Below are 18,522 nucleotides of genomic sequence, written 5' to 3' on the forward strand. Positions count from 1 at the left end.
GATCAGCTTATAGCCGATGGACCCATGGGTGCCACTGAGAGGGAAGGAGTCAATGAACTCATACTCAGGTGTAGTCTGATGACAGAACACAACTGGGGAGGGAAACAGTATTCTGGAACCTTTCAAAAGAGCTGTTCCACTATCACACATTGCTTCTCAAAGGAGATGGGTAACTATATGGTGTGATGGAACTTACTGGTCTGTGAATCACCTGTCCAGCCAGCCCTACCTCTTGTTTCTGCCTGGTATGGCCTGTGCTTCTTCATCCTACAGCGAGGGGAATGGGGCCAGAGGTTTCACCTCGGTTCTGGTTGCAGTCAGAAGCGAAGTAGGTACAGGTAGGATCAAGTGTCAAGAGCAATTTGTGGGATGAGAGGGGCATTCTCCCAAGAGAGCAGACATTTATCTCTGCTGGGAAACTCCTGGAAGGAGTCCTAGCACCTTGTTCTGGCTCCTTTCTTCAGAATCCAGGCCTCATTTTGCTTCAGTACTATAGTGAGCACGTAGGAGTTTGGGGTGTAACTGCCATGTAGAGTTGAAATAGCAGGTTATTTTAAATTGGATACCTATTAACTTTTATACCTTTCTTTATGCTGTTCTTGAGTTTGCACTGTTGGCACAGTTTAGATCTCGATTTCCAAACCTTCTGCAAAAATGACATAACCACATTTTGTATTGCGTGAGCTGCCTCGGAGGAAGCCGTTTGGTCATCGGAGCTTGAGCTGCACAAGGCCTACTGGAAGCAGCTGAACACAGCCAGCTCAGGGCAGGAACTAAATGCACCTGCTATAATCGTAGAAAAAATAAGGTTGTAAGAGACACCAGGAGAAAACTGAGTTGTATCCTCTGCCTCAACTGTATTTATTTCAAACCAAATCTTCAGTGCCACAAAAGATAAAGAAGAAAGAGCTCAAGATGACATGTACAGTGTCTGTGACTCTGCGCCATCCAAGGATGGGTTCTGTATCTTGTGTTTGTCATGGCAGCTCAGCCTGTGGACCACAGCTGTGTGACAAGAGGTTGGACCCTGAGGCACACCATGCCCTGCACATAGCCCTGGTTCCCTTCCCGGAAATGGACTCTTTATTAGTAATGCGGACTTCAGCTGACTGCCACATAAACACTGGGGCAGAGTACTGCTAGAAAGCATGCTTGAAAAGGGCCCAGGAACATCAAGAAGTAAAACCATACTGGTTTGCTTAGTGGGGATCATAGTACTCTTCACAGATAATGCCAAGGGCTATCTCCTGCCTCTGACTCATGCGTTTTGCAGCCCAGTGGAGATAACAGGGTAGTGCACAATGGAATTTGGTCACTGTGCTCTTTGCCTAGGTATCTATTTGCATAAAAGTTTAATTCATCACACCAGTTATCATCTAAATGCTCTGGCATGTATTCATCCAACAGGACTAGCATCTCCCTGCTTGGCACGGATGTTATTTAACACTGACATTGATTTAATACCAAAGGTGGATTAATTGGGTTTTGATGCCAAGGCTCTGGAGGAGAGCTTCACCCTGTTAGGCTGACAGGCTGCAATTTTCTTATACATTTGTATGCATCCAGAAGTGGACAAAAAGATACATTTCTAGCAAACAATGACAAATCAAGTCAGAGTCTGTACTTTCTCTCATCTTCCACTGCTTCATCTCTTGTCTTCAATATCAGCTTTTTGGACCATCATTCTCCCCACTCATCAGTATCTGGTTTCACTTCACTTGGTTTGGGGCACCTGTAAGCAAGTTTGTGAAGCTGCTTGCATTAGCTGTGTGTTGGGAGAGAGCATCTCAGGCTTCTGTTACTACATGTGGAACTGCAGTTGACCGTCTCATGGAATTATCAGTTTTCACAGCAGCTACAGATGCGGGGAGGAAGGAGGAGCCACCTCCCACACTATGCATATCTTCAATAGGAAAGGACAAACAACTTCAGCCCAGCTCCACAGGCACTTTCCTCTCTCCAGACAGGATTGTTTTGGACTCCTGCTCATGTCAGTGATTGGATAGGCAGCTGGAGAAATAAGTTACAGCTCAAAGGCGCCACACTAATGAGATCCTCCCCCCCCACACCCCGAAAAAAAACCCACATTGCATGCCGTGCTTGGGCCCCCACAGTCTTCCAAACACAAAAACCTTCCCTACAACTCTGTGTTTCTCTTGCTTCTACTTCTTAAATGAATCCTGCTATATTTTGTGCCTAAAAGGGCGATAGGATGGAGATCATCTGAAAGGCAAAGGATCACTCAGCAAAGACATTTAGTCTATCCAAAGCTCTAAAGCACACCTCTCCTTGATGCTTAATTATTCTGTAAACAGGTGCATTTCACCTCAAGAGTTTTACTTTGTTAAGTATTATGGAATTTGGAGAGATCTGAAAATATGCTTACATAACAGGGTTGTCCTATCAGTACTGTTGATAATTGCATACCTTCCTTGGCTGGCAGACTAAACTGTGAGTAGTCATACACTGAACTGAACTAACAAACAACAGAAAACCAGATGGGTTTCATCTGTTATCATTGTTATTCAGCATTAATCCTCAAATGTAACAGAAACACAGTGAGAAAGCTTGGGCTCCGTGTCTGTTAAGAACCAAATGCCTTCATCCTAACACACAGACAATGGTAGCTTACAGATCTGTAACTGACAACCTTTACTCCAGTTCCTTCAGATTGAGGATTAAGTATCAACCCTATTATTTCAGACCAAATCTTGTAATTCCTATTATCTGTATCATATAAGGATACACACACTACAGTCCTGTGAGGAGGGTGGTATAGGTCAGTTTAATAAAGTCTTTGATGAAGCAAAGAACAGTTTTTGAACTGCAAAATACTCCGAATTTTGGAAACAGATTTCAAAAAAAGAAATAAAACAAACAGAGGCTTCATTCAGCTTAAAACTTCAATCAGTGAATTCAAGTGGTAAAGCTCACTATAGTAGAACAGCCAAGATGAGAATCAAGCACCGAACAGATTCTTTAGTCCACAGAAGGTGGATTCTATGTTCTGTCTTTAGAAACTTAAATAATAAGACTAATTTCCAGGCGTACCAAAAAGATTCTCGCAGGTCTCAAAAGACTGCTTACCACTGTGGATGGGGGATGGCCAGTGTAGCTCACAAGTCACCAGTGGATTTTCTTGTCAGATATAATCTTCTATGGCAGGTAGGGTTGTTGCACAAATTCATCCATGCTGTCCTTCTTCTGAGATCAGACACAATGTGGAAATGGCACCGATGAGGCAGATCAAGTTTCTCCCTAAAAGCAAACAAAAGGAGACAGAACAGATATATAATTTTAGGAGCTATAAATTAACCGCTAAGGATTAATATATATATATATTTACATTTCACTGGTAACAGTGGTGAAAAACAATTAGAAAGAATGTTATTCAAAATCAGGTACTAAAATTATTTATAGCTATTTAAAGATGAAGTAATAAACGATTAAACACAGTCAATTCCTACACACTGCACACACTGCCTATACTCATTAACTAATGAGATTCTTTTTGTACTGTGGAGAAAACGAGTCACGTTTTGAACACGTGAGGTTATTCAGATCCAGCTGCTATCTAGCACCATACTGTCCCATTTAATATTCATTCCACACAAAACTTGCTAATGGTTCAGAAGATGTAGTAAAATCATCACTAAATCAGGAGCATCACAAAGTTGAGTGTGTCGGAAAGTCACTCGGACTTATTATCTGAGATAGCATTTGAACAGAAAATAAGAACAGCCACCCTTGTTTTGCTATTGGCCATCCAGCTGAGATCCACACGGAAGAGATACAGCAACAGCTTCCACCGAGCTGATTTTTAGCTGTTGTTAGTTCTAAGAGTAGAGTTCGGAAGGAGCAGTTGGACTATTGCTCTTTCCATCAAGACGTAATTAACATTATCAGAGATCACAGGATCCTTCATTAACTGAAAACATTGCACCTGCTCTTTTCTCATGCAAGCCCTTGTCCTAATGTGACACTTGCCAGATGTAGCAACCCCTGACTCAGCGTGGGGAGGCACCCACTTCTACACATCTACGAGGCCATGGTTCTCCTCCAACTCCTGTCTTGAGGTGTCAGTCAAAATTGTGCAAAGTAATATAAAATAATAACATTAAATGGCTACGTGTGTTAAGCTTCAAGTCATAAACATAAAAGACTGTTGAGGAGGATGCAGCCCATCTTAAGAAACCAAGGGAGAACTGCAGTGGAAGTATGTCCTGCTGCAATGCATGCTGCAGCCAGGGGGGCAGATAAAGCACTTTGCTACTGCTTTCTGTTCATGGATACAACAAGACCTTGGAAAAAAAAGAAGGTGATGCATCTTCACTTTCTTTCAGTGGGCAGTGATGTCCATGGCAAAAAAAGCTACATAAAGTAAGCTGTGGTTACAGCATTATTCTAGCTAGAGTTTACTCAGTCTCAATAAATGCACAAAACTGAAGCAGAAGTGACTCCTCCTTCTCAATAACATTGCTTCAAAGCAACTGACAGCAGAGAACCGAGATATTGGCCTGTGACAGCGAGAGAGAAAAGAGCAATCCAAGAAAGTTCCAGCCGTAACGTTATGTTTATTGCGGTTATGCCAAGCTCAGACACATTCCTTTTCCTACTCACTGCACTGTATCCCAAAGGGGCAGTGTGGCATGCACCCATGAGCCACAGACCCTGCAAGAAACACAGTGGGATATACACAATTAGCCTAATGGGAAATAGCTCTTAGACATTTAAGTCAAGGTTAATGCTAATTTGCACCACTTACTTAATAACTGAGATCGATAAAAGTGAATAACAGGATAAAAATCCTGCCCTATGCCCTCCCCTGTATCTAACATGTATGAATGTCACCCAGTACTTTAGACTCCTTCCCACAGCTGAGCCAAAAGCTGTGTGGAAGGCAGAGCTGAACTGCAAGGAGTGATCCTCTGTTTTTATAGCACAGTTCCTACTTGTTTCCTTGTCCATCTCAGCTAGGCTCCGTGCATACACAGCTCTTTGGCAGCACTGTTCTTAATGAGCCATTTACATTTCTCATTAGTTTATGATACATGCAGAATTCTGTAAGTGAGCTAAAAAAAAAACCTCAAAAAACCTGCTATTGATGTGAAAATGGAGACTGGAGACTAAACCAACAGCACGACCATGTAAGTTTCACATTCAGTGGAAGAGTCAGGACTGACACACAATGACAACCTGCTTCTTTCAACACAATCACAACCAGCTCGGTCAAAGATGCTCCCTCTTATTACAGCAGCGCATGTATGAGCACTGTCATGCTAACAGAAATGTTAGCTCAGCAGGAATTTGCTGAAGAGCAAAGCAAGGAAAAGGTGTTGATGAAAAGTAAGATCTGTAATAGCTTGGTTTCACTTTTGGTTCATGCTTTCAACACAGCAACTGTGAAGCTGCAGTCTGAAAAGGCTCCGTCTGCTTTCTTCTCTACAGAAGCCTCAGCAGACAAGCTTGCAAAATAGGTCTCTCAGGAATATATTCTGACTAAGAAAGGAAAGAAAAGCTTTACATATGTGTATATATATATGTATATGTGTGTATATATATATACACACACACGAGCTATTTATTGAACCAGATCTGCAAAAATATGCCACCTGGGAGGAATCCACTTCTTTTAAGTAGCAATTCATATACCAGAGACTGAAGAAGTGAGGCTGCTCAACTCCAAAATAAACCTTATACTGTATCATAGGAAAAGTGACCAGATGAAAAGGACATGTCTGAAGCCAGGCTTCTGAATGTGTGTAAATCAGATTTGTGAAGGGGTATAAAGACAGGAAGAGAACAGCTGCATTTTACGGGGCGGTCAGGATCTTTTGGAGGGATCTGCTAATCTGCTTCCCTTGAAATCTGAAAGGTTTGAGGCCTGAGGTCTGAAAATGTTGATCTGAAAGATCTGTGTTCTTTCTGTGGGCCTTTAAAGCAGAAAGCAACTTTCACTCCTTTCAGAAAGCAACACTGGGAGTCTTTGCAGACACAGTGTGACAGTTCCTGGCGAGCTGCAGTGACTGCCACCTCTCCAACACTGCACCAGAAGACCTCATGCTGAGTACACCTTGTCACATGTGCTGGACATTTGGGATGAGTGACCTCCTGCATGCAAAGATTCCATCCTGTATCAGTTATCAGTGACTGGGGGGTAGGAGGATGGAAAAAAAAGGAGCTTTCAGTGTTTGATTTAAAGCATGTTGAAAAAAAATAGAACTTAGAATCATATCATAGAATCACAGAATGGCCTGGGTTGAAAAGGACCACAATGATCATCCAGTTCCAACCCCCCTGCTATGTGCAGGGTCACCAACCAGCAGACCAGGCTGCCCAGAGCCACATCCAGCCTGGCCTTGAATGCCTGCAGGGGTGGGGCATCCACAGCCTCCTTGGGCAACCTGTTCCAGGGCGTCACCACCCTCTGTGTGAAAAACTTGCTCCTAATATCTAACCTAAACCACCCCTGTCTCAGTTTAAAGCCATTTCCCCTTGTCCTATCACCATCTACCCTCACAAACGGCCGTTCTCACTCCCACTCCTGTTTATATGCTTAGCTTTCTATAGAATGTTGTTTTACTACAAGACAACAATAGATTGCTAGTTACTGAATGTAAAATGAAGTCATTGACTTGTATTATATGGACAATTTATGCTGCTTGCATGAAATAATTATAAATTGTACCCTTCTACTGATTTTTATACAGAATATTATCACATTCTGGCAGAACACAGTACATCTGCTGAGAAACTAGCTCACAGCATGCGATACCTCCTATCTCTGCCAATATTAACTTTATGGATCTAGTACTAATATTATGCTAATAGCTGCTGATTGCTATTTGTGTACCAGACTGTTCCAATACCATGGTAATGAGCGTGCTGTCAGTGTCTGGAACAGATGGACAGAACACGAGAGATGTTTGCCTTGATTTTAAGACAAACAGGATTACCTATTTCATTAACAAGGCTACACGAAAGCATGGGCAACAACATGTGATCCTATCACCATCTTCAGTTGCTGACAGGAAGAAGACTGCACATTTATTAGGACACACATTTTATGCCATAAACAGCTTACCCTAACTTTCAGAGAGAGCAAATCTTTGAATGACATGCAAAGCCAACGCAGCTGTTTCATGCAGTTAAGAGTAAAAACTAAATTCACCACCTTCTGTCACTCCCTGACAGCTGCACAGCTCCAGCACAGCTCTCTGCAGAGGTGATCCTTGAGGCTGGAGATGGGGGGACTGCCCGCTTGCTGCTTAACAACAGCGGTTCCTTATCTGCTGATTTTAAGGACCATCATAAGGAAGAATTGCTACAGCTTCCATTTTCCCTGGAGAAGAGAATTAGAAGAGTAATGAACAATCCTAAACCTCACCTTTTTGATATGACAGAGAAACAAGGAGAGGTACAGCTCAGTCCTTCTATGTCATTTCTTTAGCCAGACCATGGAAGTCAAGATAGCAACTTTATTCTGCACTCTCTTCTTATAGGAATGAGAAAGAAAGGCCATGAGGCAGAAGGGAAACATTTTCACTGGAGGCTGTGCAGCTTTGTTCAGAATTAAGACCACAACAATGGGAAAAAAAACCAAAAAAAACAAAGATCACAGGATTATACAATACAAGATATGATTCCATATACTAATTGTACTTAATGATTGAAAAAGCCGTTATGTAGGAAAGAAAGCTATAACTCAGAGCACTGGGGACATAACCATAACAACTCCTCTCCTATCTCAGTGAAAAGCCAAAAGAAGAAACTGGAACCTACTGCTTTCATAGAAGAGCTGCCAATTTCCCACTGGTATCAGAAGCCAGTCATGTTTGGGAAGGAAATGACCTATTGCTGCACGGCAATAGTAGCAGGTGGAGATGGCATGTGAGCAACTTTTCCAATCACTGATCTGCCAGGGTCACAAAACAGAAAGCACAACAGTACAAATGGTTTTAAGGATACTCATTCAGCTCCTGCCAGATCATCTACAGATTCTGAGAGCACTTCATTCCATTTAGCATGCAAAAAGGTATGAAATAAGGCCACCAACACAGATGAGGAGCCAGATCACCGCGGTGACGTATTTCCTCTTCCCACCACACACAAACCAAATTCTATAAACTACATGTGTCAACAAACACAAGCAATATGCTGATGCACCACAGTCATTCAAATGAATGGTGGCAATGGCTCATCTTTAAATTTAATTGTCTGTTCTTGCTGCCAGGAATGGTGTTTGGAAGTATCTGCTTGTCCTGCAGCAGTGCCTGGCCCGCAGGCAGCTTCACAATGTCAGGCTGCAGCAAAGAGCTGTGAATGGAGATGCTCAAAGCCCCTGTCAATGCTACCAAAGAAAGTACTCGCTGCCTTGGTCTGCCAGTGTAACGTGTGTCTGAGGATGAAACAAATAACAACCATGCAAAGTGCCAAAGGTCTTACCAGGGGATGGGAGTTGGTGTGCAGCCTCTGCAGAGCAAGTCAGGTAACGTCAGCAATAGTGAAGGTGTTGCCATGGTTTACCATAGACAGTGAGGAGTGAATCCTCACAACTAAGCTGAGAAAACTTTCTGCCGTGCTTTCATTTTCCACTCCTTTTTTTTTTTTTTTTTCTGGCATGAAACACCCATCTACATCTGTCCAAGGCATCTACAAGCAAAAAGAGATTCGGGGTTGGTCCTCATTCACATCTGAAATACACAGCTTGAGAAAATAACAGGAAATAGCAGAGCAAAGACAGTTTCCAAGAACCATAGAGCCAAATCAGCACTTTGTTCTCAGCGGGTAGGTGAAAAAAAACCTTCTCTGCCTCTCTGTGAAGCAGGGTAAAATATAGAATGATGAATCCTAATTCTGTAGAGCTTTGCATTTGCAAATACTGACTGAATTTTCATCTGATTCCAGTAGCAAAAACAGGTTAGGTAGGCCAGTTAGAGTAGAATTCATTTAGAATCTAAGCAAGACAGCTGCACATACGAGACAGAATGCTTTCCTCCTTCTGAGGGATGAGCTGCTCTATCCTGAAATGGATATCTAAGATAAATGGAACAAATCATTTTCTCAAGTTCCTTCTTCTCCTTATTGACTACTGACCATTTGCTGAGACAAGATGGCTGAAATACAGGGGGTGATTCATTTTATTTTGCCAATTACTTGCTAGTTCCCTTCAAAATGAAAAGCAAAGCGGTGTACAATACCATCATGAGACTCCATCTTTATTGTCTCAGTGATTCAGTCTATTCATTTTGACCACAAAAAAAGCACATATCCCCTGCATTGGCACTATATTTTCAGCCTGGCTTCTAGAAGTTAAATGACAAGCTTTTTGCTAACTTTGTTAACATCAGTATTTTGCAGAGGTATTGCTAAATGACTGCCACATATTGGTCTGGAATGATGAGGTTATACTGCAGGGCATGAGAGCGAAGAGTAAAAATCCCTACATGTGTGGCTTGGGCAACTTTAAGGAGAAAAAGTATGGGGACGAGGAAAGAAATGCAAATGGAATGAGAAATTGTCCTGTATGTGTGTTGTAACATTCAGATTTTCTTAGATATTCATCAATGAGACCTGAGAAATAATCTTGAACAGCACTTATTATGTTAAACTGACAATATTCGTTATACTTTTTTGAAAGGTACATCATTTTTCCTTACTAAATTAATTCCTCCCCCGGATCTGACTGTGTTTTGAATATAGAGTAATTAATCAATTAAATGTTCTGTCATTCTGTTTCCTTCATAATAATGGACTCACCAATGTCTACACTGAAGAACAGACTTACCTAAAATAACTGTTGCATCTGCATATGAACAGTATAGTTGGTCACACTGAAAGACTGCTGGCTCAGAATCCCATCTCCAACAGCACGTATATTTTATTACATCTGAATGACCCAAAGAGATGCAGCAAGGTCAGAGTTGTTTAAGCACTGCTTTGCCACTACAAGTCCCATATGATTATGTTCAAAGCATTGCTAAGCTGGCAGTCCCTTGCTTGGCTTGCTGTAGTGATGTAAAGCTTACTTTTGGCTTGATCTATCTACAGGGAGACACAAGGAACGCCAAAAGTGATCTGAGATGCTGAGACTTACACTGAGCATGCTAAGAAGAACACTGTGGCTGCTATGGATGTGGTCTGCGGCACCAGGATCTGTGAATAAATCTTGTTTTCCATGATTCAGACAATGCTTCTAATATACTTAGCATCAAAGGAAGAGTGTTAAAGGTAGAATGAACATGTTGTGATACAACTCCTAAGACCTCACCCAGTCTCCAGCTTCCATAATCATTTTCCTTCATCCATGAGCATCCTTATGCCCGCTGCCAAGGTTACACACAAAAAAAGACTTCTTCCGTTCACAGAATCAAGAGGACCAGTTGGTTCATTCACAGTGCTAAGAACAAATACCCCAAAATACTCATTCACACACTATAAAAAGTGTTACTATATGCAGAAAAGGGGCATTTAATCCTCACGATATTTAAAGGAGGCCTCAAATTATATTCTCTTTTCTTCCCAGGCTTGTTTTTATTTAGAAGAACTTCTGGTCCTTACTGAAAGATAACTGCAATTATAAAGCAGTGGAATTACAAGAGTGTAACCTGGCAGGTGAACTTTGGAATAAGGAACAATGTTTTATACTTATTAAATTAAAGAATGTGAGCCCTCATAAAGGAGTTCATACTTGGGAATAAGGAATTTTTCTTATTGACTCAGTCATCCTGTATTTTCCAGCTCTGTGGTACAGCATCCAGCCACTGGTATCAGTTGAATGTTTTTACATGGAAAAAGGCAGAAGTACAGGCTGATACTTCCTTCTTTCACTTCAGAAATAAACTGTCAGGCCTTTTTCATATGCTGTAAAGGAAGGAGAATACCTTTCAGCTAAATGTAAGGATTTGCCTTTGAGAACTTGTAACTGAATTGGAGTTCTTTGGAAGACAGCTCTTCTTTACTGTACATACCCCACAAACTCACAGAATCATCACAGGGATTGGAACCGACCTCAAGAGATCATTGAGTCCAACCCCCTGCTAAGGCAGATCCCTACAGTAAGTCACACAGGTTGGTGTCCAGATAGGTACTGAATATCTCCATAGAAAGACACTCTACAACCTCCCTGGACAACCTGTTCCAGTGCTCTGTCATCCTTACCACAAAGAAGTTATTCCACATATTTGTACAGAACTTCCCGTGTGCAAGTTTTATTCCATTACTCCTTATTTTATCACTACACATCAACGAGAGCCTGGCTGTGTTCTTTTTAATGCACCCCAGGATACCACTGGCCTTCTTGGCCACAAGGGCACACTGTTGGCTCATCACCAGCTCATTTATGATACCCAAGGTTCAGTTCTAATCTGCTAACAAACATTACATCCAGTACAGGAAAATGGCTTAACAAGCTCCAAAGAACCCCACCTCTGCTACCTTTGTTATCCCTGGAGCAGATTCTGACGTTGGCTAAGGCAATGCAAACAGGCAGGATACTGGATACACAGACTTCTTATTGGATTTTGTTTTCCCATACATACCAGTGCAACTTCCTCTTAGAAAAGATAATATATATTACTTTACGTTTAGACTAAATCTGGGATTTTAACTATACATTTTCTCACCCAATAAATAACTGAGTTGCAAAGTAAAAGAACAGATCAAAATTAACCAACGAACCTACCACACATGTACAGTGTTGAAGAATTATACGCCAGTTCTGTACGGAACAACTTCAAAGGTCACAAAGTAAAAGCAGGTTTTAATGATGCTTCCATTCACCCTTCCTATTCCAAACCTGCCCCCCTCCCCATCTCCCCCTCATCTGAAATGATATCACCAGTGCTGGAAACCACCATAAGTGAGGGAGGCCTTCTCTAACTCTTTTGATTTCCTGTACATTGTATATGTATGGCTTATGCCATTGTATTTTGTGTGTGAGTGCATATTCTGCTGCTTTCACTTCCCCTTTAAATAACTTTTGAATCCAGTGTGTGCTTTTCAAATAAGTTTGTAAGTGAAGTAAAGAATTCAAGATACAAATTTGTTGCAACTTTAGCAGACAAAGGCAGCCAACTGGGAAGAAGAGATCCAAACAGCACCTCCAGCCATGGGAAAGGATGTACCAAATCCCTGTTCACTAAACGATGTCTGACGACAGACACAAAGATCATCCAGGCCTGGGAAAAAGCTTGGATCAGATCTTGCACTGGATTAGATGTGAAAGAGCCCAGAATGAGACACAAACCCATCAGAAATCAGGCTTTGCTAATTCTATTGCTCACAGATGTACTGCTCATTTCCCTTAGGTTTTCCTTCCACACAGAGAGCTAGGGTTCCCTAAATGTCTGCTCATGCTGCTCACAGCTCAAGATTATCCCTTGCACTCCAACCATCCCTTCTTCTTAGAACCTCCAGTGCATACATGGTGAAGACTTTATTTCCACACTTGGAACAGATTCCTTAGTGCCCCCAACGACGACGTAGTACTTTAAACACACCATTTCTATCTACCTGCAGTTTTTTCTCAGTATAAGAAACCAACTTGGTTAAGTGGCTTAAAATGTGATTCTGCTCATTGATGCTGGCTTGTATGGGTCAGCCCTTTTTTTTCCGTTCATAGAGCTTGAGTAGTCAAGCCCTCCAAACAGAATTATCTTCTCTTTTGTAGCCATGTCCACAATACTACATGCTTGTGCATTGGCAACAGGGCTTCAGGTCACACGCAGATGATTTCTTTTACATCTAGTAATGCCAGTGGATAGGGTTAACGCTCCTCAGATGTGCTAAGAGAAGAGCTAGTGGGAGTATTGCTAATTCAAGTGATGCAAAACCAGATGCTAACTGTCAGAACAGGATTTTAAACTGCTTAATAAAATCTACCTAATTGTGCTTAATATGAATTAGGGAGAACTTACAGAACCCCCTTTGTGACAGGTCAGTATGTAACAGCTAGAAGGACCCACAGAGCTGTGCAAGGAAAGCCTTCTTCCACTGCACACCTGGATCTGAAACACTTCTGTCGCCATTCTGTACAAGCCAATGCTGCTGCTGCTGTTATGCTGAGAAAACCAAGAAACAGAAATGAAGCTGCAGGATTCCAAACACTTTTGAAAAGGAAAGCATATTTCTTCAGCAGTGCAGACCCAATAAGGCTCAAATCTATCAGACTTTTTCACAAAGTAAAACATCTTCTGGCACATTCTCCTGTTCCAGTAATGTGGCTGTGAAGGAGTGAAAACTACACAGTTCTGGTCAAGCACTTACACAGGACAGCTGTTAGGCTCAGCCCTTCAGCTGAGAGTCCTGACAGCGCTGCTCAGCTGCATGAAACAGGGTGTGCAAATCCTCGCACAGTTTCAGTGGCCTCACTTAAAAAATAAACACAAACAAACACACAAAGACAGATGCTCATCTTGACTACAAAGAACTCATTTTGATATCTGAAAAACTGCTTATATTCTAAAGGAAAAAATAAATGCCATTCTCTCTTGCTCCCAGCCATCTCCTTTCATAAAACTGCTGGGATGGCAGAGAACTGGAGTCTTCTCTTTTTCATACTGAAGTGAATTGGCCAATGGAATTCCATGTCCTAGTGCTGGGTGTTGGGCCAGACAAAATCAGTGCACACAAGCCTTCTTTCTTTAGGGAATCTGGCTCAACAAATCATCCCTCACTCTTTTGCATTAGAAAGACCACTGTTACCTCACCCATTTATCTCCTGCAGGCGAAGGCTGAAGAAACAGAGCAAACAAATGATGTGAACTCAGGAATGAATTACTCTTTGGTAGTCAGATGGAAGGAAAGTCCCTGAGGAAATGTAATCACCACACCCTCCCAGTTACTGAGGCTGTGTGGAAGTCACAGCTGGGTGACTGCTTATGCAAACTTAGGAATATGTTTGTTTAATGAAAAGATTAAACAAAACCGTTCGTGACAATGTCTTCTGTATCTAAAGGATTAAACTATTACAGAAAACCCAGTCATGTATTCCAATCTGTCCAGGTAGACCATTTTCCCTGTGGGGAACAGATCTGTGCACACATTTTAACCAAAGGATCCCATTTGAAGGATGTCAGATGTAACACTTGGTACATGTAAACTTTTAAAGCAAGGGTTTACATGTAAACTAAGATTTGGTCCAGAATATGTTGTTCTCAATGTGGGACTCCAGTAAAAAAAAAACAGTCAAGGGATACACAGATCTTACAATAAAATGAACAAGGAAATTTTCTACCATGAACACCCACCCAGGGGGCAAAAAGCAACACTGCAGAACTCTTTTGGCTTCCATTTTGATGGCTGCAGTGAATGGCAGCCTTTGGGATTATTCAGAGATTCCAAGTGGGATGTTGCATGTGATTCACTTAATCTTTTTTTGTCTTCTTCCAACTAAGCATTTTCAAAGGGAAAAAAACAATGATGTCATCAAGTTCCTCTCTCTGCTGTGAGAGGATAATTGCAAGGTTTTGTTGATTAGAACAGTTCAGTCAGTGACGTTTTTAATCAAAGCAGGTTCATTTACCATTACTTCGTTGTAGCTCACGAGAGGCAGAATTCTCCTTGTGGGCTATAGCCAGGCCATGGAGGACCATCAGCTTTCCAGGATGGGGCTTGAGAATTAGACATACAAACAAAACAGTACAGTGTTTTGCGGGGGACTTATTCTTGTCTGCAACATAATTTTCCTCAGAAGAAGAAATGAAGCCAGATGAGAATGGGATGGATTAAATAAAGAGCCCTATGCTCCTTCCCTCAGAAGATATTGAACAAAATATTCAATATTCTAAGAAAACCCATACAACTCCAACACTGCAACTATATTGCAACGTAGTGACATTTTTAATTACTGGGCACGAGGGACAAAGTTTGGTTTCCATCTTCAAGCCGCAGTGCTTAAAGCAAGGACCAAGACCCTAAGCTACTTACACCCAGCTCCTGTTAGTATTCAGGTCTGAGTGAGTGCAGTGTGCTGCTACTCGAGGCTGCCACCTCCTGCCTGCAATCCCTACTCACTTCTGGCTGGCTACTGACCTGGTCTGGGTGCTGCTTCTAATGTTCTTTTGCTTGCAAGGCTAACTCCATACAGAAAGGATGCTTCTTCAAGAATAATTACTCACCAACATTTATGTGAGTTACAGGAAGCAGAGCAACTGTGCCATGTGCAGGATTCATCTTAGGAACAGTTATAATTCCATGGATGTCCAAAGCTGTCAGACCAATGAACAGTGCGAATCCAGAAAGGAGGTTTCCTTCTCCAGAATCACCATGCTGTGTTCCAACAGTTGCACCTCTTCATTTTAGGATATGCATGGAACAACTGCCAGATAAAAATACATTGCTGACATCTGAACCATCTTATTGCACTTAGAAACTGTTGATTAAAGGAGGAAAGATCAAAGAGAGAAAGGTTGCATTTCCCTCCCCCTACCCCAGTGATTAATATTAACTTTACCTTCAAGTGTCAAGAAAACTGCCAAAACAGAAATTAGAGGACAGCCTTATGCTTTGCACACTTCAGATGTCTGAGAGTTCTTTGCTTCTAACCAATTAGGCTGCAGCCTCACATCCTTCACTCACATCTGAGACTTTCTTTCCACGAGCCTGGCTATTGGGATCACTGTCAGTGTGCATTTCTGCATCATTATCCAGTCTGAGGCCTTGATATTCTCCTTGAGAGGATGCACGAGGAAATATGAGTCAGGTTGCATGCCTTTAACCAAGTTCTTATTCCTAAACAGAAGGACAGTAGGTTCTCCTGCATCCCACTGACTAGGAAATCAAGATACAGGAGCTTCTAATCTCCCCAGTGTCCCAGCACACAGACTATTTACTGAGCACCTGCCTGTCTGCCCTCACATCCTGCTTCCACGGGGCTTTCCACTCTGAAATTTCCGCTCGGACCTCCTCTTGCCTCGGCCACTCATTCATGTAGAAGTATTCTATATTAACTGAATTAAGGAGCACACAGAGGCTTACTGTGAGTGAGGTGTTCAGTGCCCAGGACACCTTGTCTGCATGTTTCAGTGCATCACTTGAGGCTGTCAGAAATGAAAGTGCTTCAAATAAGGAGCCACAGCTCAAAAGACAGATTTTCTCTACCACAGAGCTCACTGTGGCCCCTAACTTCCAGTGAAGCCAATGGAACTATGTGTCCTACAGGGATCTGGGCTGCTGTGACCGAGTAGCATCATATCCTGTGATCAAAATCCATTACGATTTACAACATCTGAATTCTATCATATAACTTTGTCTGTTATTTTGAATGGCAGAAGCCAAACACATTTGAAATTCTACACAGAATTTAAACAGAAAGAGGGGAGATTTAGGTTAAATGTTAGGAAGAAATTCTTTGCTCTGGGGATGGTGAAGCCCTGGCACCTCCCCAAAGTAACCTGGTTACCTCCCCAGCAGTCCAGTCCTGTGCTCAATGTATTTTAATTATACATCCAAACATGTCACTCAGCAATCCCGGTGTAGCCTACACCAGATAGCATGATCTAGGTGAGGAAGTTTGGCAACTGCTCTATGGCTTCCAGCTTGCATGACTCAGACTGGGTGGTGCTAACAGGGAGGAGAATCCAGTCCTTTCTCTCTGCAGAAATTCAGGCCTGCTGAGCACTCTCACCTGCCACAGTTTGAAATGAGTTGTCTTCTCTGAGCATCAAAATTACCTGCATGGGCTCCCAGTACAACACCGCTTATGGCATATGAGTGAGTTTGGGTTTGATAACCAAAGGTATTAAAGATATCAAAGGTTGGAATCCGTGAATGCTGGTGATGTAGTCATGCAATGCAGTGGGTGGGTGTGGGCTCATCTGCCCCCTAAGCCATTAACTACTTGAATGCATACTGACTTCCTGAACGTTTCTAACTTCCTGCTTCCCCTGTTTCATACATCTAACGACTAATACTCAGTGTTTAGCCTATTCTAAGGGAGGCTTTCTTCGAATCTCTATTTTCTTTTGATTTTGACTAAGAGTGAAATAAGTTAGAGGCAAAGGTAAAATGCCTCAGCAGGAAACAAAACAGAATAACTAAGAGTAAAGAATTAAGACCAACACTTATTTAGGGTGTCCTCCTCTCAGTCTGACAAACAAATCTGGAAGCAACCTTAACAACGTAGGGGCTGGTCCCAGTTCTGCCAGCCTGCACAGAGCTGGCACAGGCAACTCCTACCCACCCACTGCTGAGAAAGAAGCAAAAGTGGGACTGGAAATGCATCATTTCCTGTGCTTTTATACTCCTCAAGGCTTCCACTTTGTCTTGTTAAGGACTTTTCTCAGGCTGACCAGACTCAGAACAGATATCTTCTGTTCCTCCTGGACCCTCCTTTGCCTGCTATACCAAGCAAAGCTCTGCGTGCATCAGTAGCCCATTTTCCCTTTCTGTTCTGAGTGCTTCCTGCCTCTGTTCACACAGTCTCTACGCCTGCACATTAGGATGAAGGCAGGTCTCCTGACTGACAAGTTCCTAAGAGCCTATTCAACTCCATACAAGACAGATGCAGTAAAAGCTTCAGCTTTCACTTAGTCATCATACTTTGCTTACCTTCTACACAAAGCCTTGCCCTCTCGCTAAAGCCACAGCAAGTCAATGCATCATGTCCGCCTAAGAGAGGAGACATCCCCTTTAGTATGTCACCTTATATATTATGCCAGATGCAGCAAATTAACCATTTGCTTTGCAGGGATTGACAGGCTTCAGTATCACTGTTTCCTGGGTGACTTTCATTACACTGTCATTTCTGACTGCAGCTATCAGATTAATCCCTTGGGTTTCCCTAACTAATAGACCAAATCCCTGGTAGATAAAGGCTTACGTAATAGAATCTGCGGGGATGTATATTAATGGGATACGATTAAACTAATAAACATATTTTTTGAGTTCTGCTGAATGTTTCAGCTCAGAAAAAAATAGCAAATGCATCATTTGGTTGGTTTTTTTTTTCCCCCTTCAGGTCTCCTAAATAAAGGCCAGTTTATCTCAGAGTGGAGAACACCTCGCTACGTAAGGAAACACAGTGGAAGCATTCTGTCTGCCTGATCAACAGAGGATTAGAACTGAAACACTTCTCATTCACAGAGCTCAAGTGCTTTATCCACGAGCATAAGCATCATATGGCATGGTACATATCCAGCTCATTACACTCAGATCTGGGAAGGTTAAGCAATGCATCCAGACTTACATGGCAAGTCAAAGAGTAGAGCAGGAGGCAGAGGGTACCTCCTCAATCTGAGCCTTGTACAGTGGGTTCAACAAGATGAGTCACTTCAGATACATGGATCAACTAACGTTTCTGGGCAAAGAACTGTCTTTTAAGGCAACTGTTGTATGTATCTGTTACACGTGCCAAGCAACACCATAAGCCCTTCATTTGTATGAATATGAAAACACCACATATTGAAAAACTGAAAGTATTAATGCGAAATGTATCTGTATCACAGTGTAGTTCATACCCAGGTACAGCTGCTGCTGCTCCAGAATAACCAGGAAGCTGCTCCATCCCACTGTGCTGGTTCC

The 18,522-nt window shown here is 42.2% G+C and overlaps 1 long non-coding RNA gene across 2 annotated transcripts; it reads right to left on the reverse strand.

Moving 5' to 3' along the window:
• Positions 1 to 2,762: 2,762 nt before the first annotated feature.
• Positions 2,763 to 15,319, reverse strand: LOC116653140 (uncharacterized). Of its 2 annotated transcripts, XR_014944331.1 has the most exons (4): positions 8,446 to 8,652; positions 7,783 to 7,915; positions 7,175 to 7,342; positions 2,763 to 3,258 (listed from the first exon to the last, which is right to left on the reverse strand). It is a non-coding gene; the product is annotated as an uncharacterized LOC116653140 (long non-coding RNA). The 2 variants fall into 2 exon arrangements; XR_014944332.1 differs by lacking the exons at positions 7,175 to 7,342; positions 7,783 to 7,915; positions 8,446 to 8,652 and adding an exon at positions 15,120 to 15,319.
• Between the last annotated feature and the right edge of the window lie 3,203 nt (positions 15,320 to 18,522).

This window comes from Coturnix japonica, chromosome 3 (assembly GCF_054131305.1).
Source record: "Coturnix japonica strain WE chromosome 3, WE-NBRP24, whole genome shotgun sequence".
Lineage (NCBI taxonomy): Eukaryota > Metazoa > Chordata > Aves > Galliformes > Phasianidae > Coturnix > Coturnix japonica.